This window comes from Geospiza fortis, unplaced genomic scaffold (genome assembly GCF_000277835.1).
Source record: "Geospiza fortis unplaced genomic scaffold, GeoFor_1.0 scaffold112, whole genome shotgun sequence".
Taxonomy (NCBI): Eukaryota; Metazoa; Chordata; class Aves; order Passeriformes; family Thraupidae; genus Geospiza; species Geospiza fortis.
The window spans coordinates 7,485,602-7,497,339 of record NW_005054298.1 but is presented as its reverse complement, the minus strand read 5'-3'; positions in this window follow the sequence as shown (position 1 = coordinate 7,497,339).

The following is an 11,738-nucleotide window of genomic DNA, read 5'->3' as shown; positions in this document are numbered from 1 at the left end:
ACTTCAAGTGGTGCTTCTCAATAAACTGGATTTTATGGCTCTTCACAGCTACTTGAAAGGAGGTTGTAGCAATTTGTCTCTTATAATAAGTGACAAGATGAGAGGAAAGGGTAAGTTGTGCCAGGGGAGCTTTAAATTGTATTTTAGGAAAATTTTCTTCAGTGAAAGGGCTCCCAAGCACTGGAACAGGCAGCCCAGGGAAGTGGCTGAGTCACCATCCCTGGAGGAGTTTAAAGGAAGTGGCATTTTGGGACATGGTTAGTGGTGGACTCAGCAGCACTGGGTTACTGACTGGACTTGATGATACTAGAGGTCTTTTCCAATCTAAACGATTTTATGATTCTATGCTTTACCTAATAACACTATCCCTCTTCCACTAGTGTTTTCTACACTCAGGCTTTGAAGAAGTAATGGTTACATTATCTGCTACTTTCTCTCCCCAGACTGAAAGGAGAGAGGTAAAACCTGACACTTTCTGCTTCTGTCTTCTGCAGGATTCAGACATAAAAGCGCCTTTAAAGTGCATTGAAAGCTCAGATTTGCCAGAGAACTCTCCATGGTCTGTGGTCTGTGCTTGACTCAGCAAGGGACACAGATCACATTCAGACCTACAGAGTGACAACAGGGGCCAGTGCATGTGAAACTGTGAGGAATGCTGTCCCCAGTTCTGCCTGCTCAACATCCCTTCCCTGTAATGGATCCTGACACAGGAACATCCTGCCTGCCATCTCCCACTTGGAGTGTGGGCTGCCAAGGACAGCACAGGCGCAGTTTGCAATGGCACGCCAGGCTGGCACAGGGCTGGGAATCCACTCAAAGCCTCTTTCCTTGAGCCAACTTATTGCAGAAGAGCAATGACAGCATCTTGCCTCTGTGTCAGGCTGCACCTCCCAGCTCTGCTGAGCTTCTGCTTAGTGAGTTTAGCCTTTTCAGCTGACTTACCAAACTGCATGGTGTAGTTACAGAGTCCTCCACAGCACTGGGAACAAGTAAAAGGGTATCTTGGACCTCTTTTTATAAAGAGTTTTTTCCTCTGCACCTGCTGCAGCTCATTGCTGGCAAGTACCAGCCCACACAGTGAACAGATCAGCAGTAAAGGCAATATTCACCCAAAGGTTATTTTGAAAATCTTGGGAAGTTTGAAAAATCTCCCAAAAATGCCTTCTTTTTGGGAAAATCCTGATCCACATCCCAGATACTATCTCTTTAGCAGTGAGCATGGTGAACTACAAGGCCTCCAGGATCTTGTAGTGATCTTTTAGTGGCCTCTGCTGGCCAGGACTGAGATCCCAGCATCTGTTTAAGTGTCACCAGTCCCGAATCCAGCTAAGATTTACATAGGTATTTTACTGGTGACAGCAGCAGAGACAACTCTGGGCTGTATTAATCATTAGCAGAAAGTTCTCACTGGAGATCACTGTTCCACTACAGCTGCTTGTTTTAGGCTTGAAATATTTATGGCAAAAAAAAATCTTGATGGGTACAAATGAAAATCATTGAAGACAAACTTTAGATGTGACTGCTGCCTTTGGATTTGAAACTGAGTTATCTGTTAAACCTCCAGCTTTATGTGGTGTTGAATAAATGGCCCCAAAGAAGACAGACTGGGAGTGTGCATGGCAGGGAGTGATCTACTTTTCCAAGAACAGCATTTTTATGGTAAAGGTGTGAACAGAAGGGCTCCCAAAGATACGGAAAATATCATTCTGGAGATCTTGGGGAAAAAAAAAAAGCATAAGTCATATGTCTGCTGTTTTCTGAACATCAGAAAAATAGGGCTGCTTTCCTGGTGTTCTCCCTTACTGAAAACTCAGTTTTCCAGCCTCTATTTTACTCTTCTGGAAAGTGTAAATTCTCTGCAGCTATAAGAACATAAAGTTGTGATAATAAACAGGCATTTTCCTCTTTGTTTCTCTGTGGGAGTTTGGTGTTCTTTCACTGAATTATTTATCTTTGAGAGCTATCATAGCTTCAGGTTCTTTCACTTCCAATCTGTTTCCATTCTCTGACAGGCTTTACTCCCCTAGTTGCCTATGGAAAAACCTGTTGATTCAGAAAAGAGAAAGGTTAATTGTTTTGTTTAAAAATAATGATAATAAAACCCCTCCTTTTCTGCTCAAGAGAATTCCTATAAAATTTGGGTTTCATATACTATAAATAAAACCCAATAAAGTTGTGATTGATTTCAAACTGGAAACACAATAGTAGCACTAATCCTTCTCTCTATCCAAGTCTTTTTTGCATCTTTTCTTCTTTCTGGAAATTAGCTTAGAAATTAGATTAGAAAAAGCTTTTTTTCCAGTCCTGCATTTGTTTCTAATGTGTTTGTTACTACAAAATCTTTTGTTCAGAGGAGCAGGGCAAAGGCCCACTAGACTGAATTACCTTCTTCAAAACTGTTCAGCTTTTCCAGCAGTACTGTGTGATTTTGATTGGTTTTTTCAATAATATTTTTTCCTACAGGGAATTCAAGTCAGACCAAAGTGCAGAAAATACATCCACTGGAGGGCAGGCCTGAATCCGACAGAATGAGCTGAAAAGGCCAAGGACGAAAGACATCAAAGTTCCATTTTGCTGAATGAAAAGTTTCATGAATCAGTCAGGACTGGACAGTGAAGAACTAAGAGATTACATTTTTTTTCTGAATGGATTAATGACAACAAATTTGTAGCCTACAAAACAAGCTCCAATAAGAGTTCATGTCTAATAAGAAGGGCCCTAGATGAAGCTTCTGACATTGACTAAAATTAACATTGACTAAAATAAACCTAACATGACAATTATTAGTTGAAGTCAGCAAATCCCAACAGGACTGATCCCCATGGTGCTGATCAGACAACACCAAATGCATTCAGTGGAGCTGAATTCCAGCCTGACCTTGGCCCATAGGCTCCCTGTGGTCCCATGGCAGCACCATGCTCATGCAGGACTTGTGATCTGAGCTCTCTGGGGTGAAAGGTGTCTCCTGAGGGGTCCTTTCCATGCAGGACAGGCAATGCAGAGGCACAGGGGATGTGCACAGGCAGAAGTGGAGCCTGGCTCCACCTCATGCTCACAGCCAGACCAGCCCCTGGCCATGCTCAGCAAAGAACTGCTCGGGGTGGGCACCTGATGTCCACTCTCTGGACTTGCAATCTGTGCACTCTTTACTGCCAGCTTACCTACTTCCACCGAGGTGGCTGTGCCTCACAGTTAATTACATGTGACTGGACCAAGTACTTCATGCAGTACTTGTTTCTAGCAAGGACTCAGTTTGGCTCAGCAGTTTGAGATGTTTAATCTTTGACATTCCAGACATCATTTTTGACTTTAAGTGCTATCAAACTCACAACAAAAGGAAAGAGTTTATATCATGTGTCAGCTGAAGATCCCATATTTAATGCTGCCTGACTTTATCAACCCTTTGTTTTCTTTCAGACAAACTGAAAACTCAGTTTTCTTTTTGCAGTTTTTCTGAGAGCACATTAAATGAACTTCCTCCTTTCATCAGTGACTCACTCATAGAAAGGCTATTTCACAAATAGTATCTCCATTCCAAAGGAAACAAGCTGTTCCCTCTTACATTACTCAAGTAGCTGCAGACAAACTAAAATACATTAAGTTAAAAGATTTCAAAATGCATTAGAAACATAGCTCAGAGACAGTCAGCCTTATTTCAAGTAGTTTTCTGATGTAATTTCTGCCTTTTAATGAAATCAATCAAGCCAAATATTAAAATCAACTAGAAATTCTCAGGGCCTGGCTGGAGACACTTTACAACCCATGGAGTCTCTAAGTTCATAGATGTCTCATAGTATTTAATAGTGGTCACACAAAATATTTAGTCTGTGTTAATCAGAAACAGGATATAGATCAGAACAACTCCAATCTGAGATTGCTAAAAGCCAGTGAGACATCTACTCAAGTCAAAAGCTGCAGTTTTTACACATATTAGAATTTGTTTCCTGTAATGTGAATTGAAGTCTTGCCTGGAGATGCGAATAAGGTGATGATATTGGTGCTTTCATTAGGTACAACTATGGACGTGTTTAGAGTTGAGTTGCTGTGGCTTATTTCATGAAAGAAAACACACTAAAGAATTTCTCAAACAAACAATTAAATCCCCAAATAAACAGTTGAAAGTATGATACCTTGAAGGCATGGGTCTGAGAGACAGTCAGGCCTTCCACACAGAAGAAACCCAGAAGTATAATCATATTTTTAAACAAAGATAAAAGAGAGAGATTTTATAAAAATACGAAATATCTCCCTGACAGTGTTTAGGATAACACAAGAAAATGCAAAACCAGCATTTTACATGTCAGTCACAGGAAGAAGGTATTTGAAAAAGACTCTTCTGGGGAATATTTGTAAAAGGTAACACTCCTTAAAGCATTCAGAGGTGCAAGAGTTACAGGTGAGCAAGAATCTTTGTAGCTGAAGGACAGTCCAAGAAGCTGTCTGAGATCTGCCTACCATGGGTGAAATCAAAGGACTGGTAATTCCAGTATTACATTGAGTGATAAAAAATAAAACATTATTAGGGTCTTCTCTATGAAACTCCACGATTGTCCTACTGTAGGCAAGGTAAGAATTTACCTCAGGTACACTACCTGTAAGTAGGCCTTCCAAGAGTGTTCCATGCCAAGGAACATTTTTATTCATGACACTGTTTCTATTACACATTGCAAGTGCAACAAATACTCAAAGGGAACAAGATAAGAGGCAGGCAAATGTTGAAATTATAAAACCAAACAAGAGTCTGGACATATGCAAGACTTTCCAGTGCTAAGCTATGTATAAATGACTTTAGGTTGATCTGAGTTCAAATAATAGCCCATGTAAATAGCTATTTTTGTCTCTGTGTCATTGTATCTGGATTTCTTTATTTTCAGAGGCCTGAAATCAGATTGCAAACATCACCTCACATTTGCAAAGTTTAACAGGGACAGACTTGTATATATTCCCTTATCTTAATGATAAGAGACTGTCACAACCTCTTGCATGGTCAATGTGCTCAGTCTCATCCAGTAACTTCTGCATAAAGCCAAAAAATCCAATGATCAAACACAGGCACCTTTTTCCATCACAGATGCTCCCTTTTGGTTTTCTTTATGAACCTTTTATCAGACTTGGATTATTCTGATTTGATGCAGAGACCCTTTGGGAAGATATTTTTCAGGTGGGCCATTCTTGTGGCCTTTATTTTCACTTCATCCTTTTGGGAAGCACTTTCTTCCACTATCTATCCCCCCTATCTTGAATATTTGTTTTAATCTAGTACATAAATTCCACCTCAGCAGTGACATTCAATTGTACATCAATCTCCAACTCCTGCAACAGACATTCACTTAAATGATGATCATAAGCATAGCAGTAATTTATTACTTCTTTCCTCAGAGTACAAGAATAGTTTTACTTCTCCCATGGGAGATGTCAGCAGTACACAGAGTAGGGAATTTTGATGTCCTTCAGGGTACTTACAAAATTCTGTCACCATCTTTTGCTAAAAAGGAGATTTTCACTGTGATGTGTTATATTTACAGGGGAGCAGATAGGATCATTGTGCTTTCCCACTGTCTCCTCCCTGATAATTTTCCACAGCTTGTTGGTTATTTTTAGAGTGATTAGTATAAATTAGTAATGTCCCTCTGTCCCTTTGAGAGCCTAGAACACTCCAGAGCAATAAGCCCAAACAACCTGTGGGGTCTGAGAGGCTGAAAGGAGGACTGTCCACAATCAGCAAGTGCTGTAATGCCTGAAATTAAAGACTCCTTTGTTTGCATTCTGGCACAGCTCTTACACTCAGATCTATGAAGATATTTGGATGCTTCATTGCCAGGGGCATCAGAGGGAGACAGGACTTGAATTCTTTGCCATCTGCTCCCTCAGCATATGATGCCATCTTAAATACACAAGATTTAACAGAGAACATTTAGCAGCATTTAACAGCAGAACAAAGTAGAGGCTTTCCAAGGGAAGCAAGCTATTGTCAGGCCCCTTCTGCGTAACTCCAGCCTAGCAGGATGAAGTGATCCCTCAAGAACCAAGTTCCAGTCTATCACCTTAAATATAGGACTGTGTCCATGGCAAATGTTTAATGCAGTGAGAAACATCCAAATGTGAAAGGGCTAATGCAAATGGCATTGGTGCCAGTGACACAATGCTCTTTGTTTTCAGCCAAGGCACATCAGAACTGAAATTCAGAACTTCTGAAGACACTTCAGTATGCGGCTTTTGCAAAGCTAACTTTCCTTTTATCTGTCTATTGGTATAAACAATATTCTAAATAATACATCAGGATAATGTATCCAATAATGACTAGAAACAGCCACAATGATCAAGATGTGACCAGGAACTTGTGACCAACAGTGTTAGAGTCTCCACAGGAAATGGCAGAAAAGCAGTTTTAATGTTAATAGAGCTCCTGCTGTTTACAGTTTATTTCTTATAGAGATGTTCTGCTGAAGTTTCCTTGAGGGGTGCTACTCCCTTACTGCACCTTCTATGGACCAGACAGCACTAAGGATGGCAGCCACTATTCTCAAACAACACTGACAGACAGAAAGAATGTATGTAAACATGGTTGCTCTTCAGAGGCTCATTTATTTCCATAAAATGGGATCTGATCTTAAACCAGTCCTCAGCTGAAGCTTCATCTTGATTGATACTAGAGAAGAAATACCAGTTTTAGGACATCAGCAGTAACAGTGTCTGTTGTTATAAATAATTGGTTTGCAGATGATTAAGTAACACATCTTTTGATATAAATTAAATCCAGGTTCTAACTTTCACAACTTCAGAAAAGGCTTTAAAATGTACTTGGAGCAGAACCTGCAACTGGGAAACCAAAAGTAAAGGAGAAAGAAGCACAGATTGGTTAAATACAATTCCAACATTCTGGATATCTGTCTTGGGCTTTAAATGTCTGTGTTTGGCATTACTGAGCACATTGGCTAAAATCTGGGTAGCAGTTTTGCCTAAATGTGAACTACACCAACACACAGAAAATCTGTGTGTTCTCCAGAGGGCTGGATCAGTTTGCATCAGCTGAAGCTTCATGGTGATAGCCAGGGGTGCTCTTTCAGATCTCCTCTCTTTTTTCCTGTTGGTTAACTGAGTAATCAAGATCACTCATTATGTATGTTATTAGTCACTGTTAACTTTTAATTCTCAAGAACCAAAGTTGCACTCCAAAATGAGTCTTCAAGCATGTCTCTTCTAAGGTGGGAGGCTGACTGCAGCACAAAAAGCTGTCCATGCTTGTTTCAACCAAGGTTGATTTAAATGTGAGCACCATGAGCCTTCTTGGATGCTGGACACGGATGCTCATGGCCAGTCTGCACTGAAGCCTTTTTTACTACCAGGATTGGAACTGTTCAGGTAGCTTGGAGCACTCCTCTCAGGAAGTGTGTGAATACCAGTACCATAAACAGAAGCTCACAGCCTCTGTATCCCCTGCTTTTAGCAAGGCAAGAATGTGACTATACTAATTTGAGTGATAGTAAGATGATGGATGATGCACTGGGAACAGCACTGGTTCCATAAACCACTATTTCCAGTGGCAGACATTAAAAGGGAAGGCTGCAGACAGGAAAACCTTGCTGGATTAGGACCTCAGCATTATGAGGCAGGTTTGAAAGACAACTCCTAAGTAGGATTTTCGGCATTTTCCAGGAGGAAGGATCCACAGGGGAAAGGTTCATCCAGGCAGCTGGACAGGTGCTTGCAGGAGCGATAAATGAATGACCAAGGTGGATTTTGCTGTCAAAGCAGACACAGCTGCTTTGTTCCCTTTCAGCTGCCCTCCCGTGTTACTAAACAGCTACTGCAAATTATGCTGTGTTCCAGCAGGGGATGGGAATACTCCTCACATTGACACAGAGGGGTTATTAGCAGGAAGAACCAAACTTCAGAAATCGGCGATTCTCAGGTCTGTGTCCTACACACGGAACCAGGAGATTTTCAGTCACTAGCTCTGGTGGTGGACAGAGTTCAGCAACACTTTGCAGCACCCTGACTTCCCTGTACCAGTATGGAGAAACAACTATCTGTGATTGCTGACAGTACTTGCTCAGGGACATCTGTTCCTGCTGTGTCACCAGAAGTAGGAAGGAGGTTGAAATATGATGCTGCCTGCAGAGAAAGGTACTTCAGAGGCAGGGAAGCAAAAAGAGAATTGTTTGAAAGCAATTCTCTCTTGATACTTGATGTCCATTTTCACGACAACATACAGAGAAGTAATCATGCAAATCCAAACTCAAGGGAAGTAAGCCTTGGTTTCTTCATCTGGTGCTCTGAAATTCAGCCAGTAACACATACAGCCAAAATCCCTGAGGTGACACAGTGCATTGTTGTTTTGTAAGCAATGCATATTGGATTACTGGAGAATCCACACTGTGAAATTATTATAAACCAGTAATTAGCTGGTGATGGTGATAATTTGGTTCAGAATTCTGAAGCCAAATAAAATGAACTGATTAAAAATAATGCACTGTTAACTTGGTCTCTTGTGCAATTAAAAACTCAGAGAAACTGACTGAAGTATTTAGAAACATAAGGAAAAACTGTAACCATTTAAAAATGTACTCAGGTAAAAATAGGTTTGGGTCCTGAAATTTTGATTCTTTAAAGGCAGAAGGACATGTTATTGCTCTTCACCTTGGAGAGCTCTCACTCACTTAAACACAGTTTAACCTTTGGATGGTAAAACATGAACATGCTGGAATTAAACCATGCCTGGCACAAGTGAGAAACTCATCAGAAGATGTTTTCTGATGTACCAGTGCTTTGGAAAAATACTTCCTGCAGGTGCTCTGAAATCACCTGGAGTTTTTCAGGAGCTGCTTGATTTAATTTTCAAGTCCCTGCTGTGGTCATACAGATATAATCTGGTAGGTCCCTCACGACCAATTACCTTCTGCAGGTGTTAAGTGGTAAAGATAGCCCTGTCAGATGTGCCTGGCTTCTTTTTTGGCCAAATTCAGCTTTCTTGGAGGACACAGAGGAACACAGCCAATGAATGGCTCAGTACAGCAATATTTATGGGAGACTTCTGATCAATTCTAGCTTTGCAGAAATTATACATTATTTGAGAAAATGAAGACTCAGAAGACAATTTTGACCAAGTCCTTCACTCTGTGGGAGTGATATGAATGGAACTGCATTCCTGGGAATGACAGGAGGTCCTTTTGAGCAACTGAAGAGACCCTGCTACTGACAATATCCCAAACCACAAGGCCCAGAGAAGGATTGTATGACTGTAGCATCGTATTCCTGATGGCTCTCCAGGCCCCACACCAAAGCAGCTACCACTGAGCACACTTTGGCAGCAGGCAGAGCTGGAGGATGCCAAGGAGGTTGCTCAGGCTGGAAGAGCTGATTCCATACCAGACCAAACAGTTCCAGACACTGGTCACTGCTTAGATTCCTCTCTGAAGGCTTTTTATACTTCAGGAAAAAAATCCCAAAGCAACAAAAAAATTTTGAGAAAGCTGTCTTATTAAGCTGCATTTGCTTGAAGAAAAGGACTTATTCCAAGCAACCAGTACTGGTACCCAGTGCACACACAGACTGACAACAGGAGAAGCAGAAAACAGAGAGGAAAAACTCCAACTTTTAAACTAATTCTGCCTTAAAATAACTTCTACACAACACCTAGGTACATCAGTGAGAGCTGTGATTTTTAAAGATCACAGAATCCCTCATATGGGCTGTTTGGTGTCTCTAAAGGAACCATAAGAATTTATGCACTCACAGATTGCAGAGCAGCACTTTACAATAACATTTGCAAAGGAATTTACCCACACTTGTACACAGAGAAGTCCTTATTCTCTACCTTTATCCAGCCTCCTACGGAAATCACACCATTTGCATATCCCCCAATAAATTATAAACCTGCCTGCTGTTTTCAACTAAATGGAAAGAGCAGGAGAGGGCTCAGCAAGAGCTAAAATTCTCCATGGTTAAACAGCTGGAGAGACGCATTTGAGGTGTTTCCATAAGGCCAAGGATGCAGTGTGAGCACAGACAGAAGAAAACCTGTGCAGAAAAAAGACTAGATGATAAAAAAACCTTCAACTGGACCTTGGAATAACTGAACCCTGCATTACAAATTTAAAAGTGACAAGGTTTCTTTAGTTTATGAAATATTCTTATGAGCTGAGAATATAATTTCACCCATTTCTTTACATCAGACACATTGCTGTTTTTCTCACAGCCTTCTAATAAAATATAATTAATTTACATTTTAAAGACCTTGATGGGTTTTCTCATCATGGAACAGTAAGTGAGATTAATAATCCTGTTACTGAGCACTTAAACTCATGGATCATTTCCACAGTAACATTTCCTTAATTTTTAAAGTGTACCTTTTATTTGATTTAGAGGTTAGTGCTAATTTATGTAATAAGAGGGAGAAAAGCTGAAGAGTGAGTCAGTGTTTATTAACCTTGCTAATAGGACAGGTTTTTTCAGGCAACATGGATAGATCTTAATTAGTAAAACGGTTGCATTGTCATTTAGCCAATTAATCCTTTCCAAACAAGGGAAGCAGTAGCAATTTTACTTGCAGTGAATGGAAGTAAACTTGTCTGCACATTCTGCACATCAATTTACACATTTTGACTTTCCCAGTTTCATCAGTAAAAATGCAGCCCTTAGATTCCCCAAATAAGGCACATTTTCCATTATATTGCTCCTTTTTCTTCCAATTCATTTTCTGTAACATCTCAGTCCTTTTCATCAAACACTGAACACAGAACTGTGAAAAGCCACCAACTGCAGGTTATATAATTCTTAAGGTTTATGTCCCATTTCTGGAAGTGTTCAGTAGTCAACCAGGGGTTGACTTAAGTGGTCTCATGAAAATCTAAAACTTCAGATAATTTAGCCAAATTTAATGTTTGTAGACACAGTTGGACTGGCTCTGATGGTTTATCACCTTCATAACCTGGAGGGATATAAAGCACAGACATCTGCACACTGCCAGCAGTCCCTTTGAATTTTAGGAAGATTTTAGCGCAAGGTAATGGATTTTCTTACCTTCTCTGCACACTGAAACCTGGCCCCTAAAAACTTTAGAACATAGAAAGGAGGACGACTTCTCAGAAAGGGAGTTGATTTCTTTGAAAGGTTGGTGTCTTTCTCTGGACAATGGAGAAGCATGATTAATTTCCATTGGGATGACCAGGAAACTGTTCTGGAGAAGGGAGGCAGGGTGATACCGCTGTAAGAAAAAGAGATTAACTTTGTTTAATCACTGTTGTTTCTGTACACTTATTCCATCTTTACTAAACTAGATATTTAGCTGATAGATAACAGTTCCAAAGAATAATCTGTTTGATTTACCTAAGCAGTGAATTATGAACTGTGAATGCTTTCACTGTAAACTCTGATAATGTTTTTGTCATGGTCATGTTAAAAGACATACTCAACTCTTAGCTCATCTCTTAAAAGATCAACTGCTTCCCTCAGAACTCCTAGAAGAAAAAAAGCAATGTGTACAAGTTCAGGCAGTTGTTTGTAGTTAGAGAAATCTGCAGATATCCAGACCCACATTCTGAACAATCCCTTGTCAATTAGACAGTTAGCAGAAACTTAACAGCTTTTTACTTCTTTGAAGTGAGCAGAGATAGTTTGTAGCTAGTATAATACAGGCTATTCTACAGCATTTTCACCCTGCTTTCCCATTTTCTATCTCCCTGGGCTTTTTACAGCTTGTCTACACTGATCACTCTCTGAAATAAACTTCTTTTCCT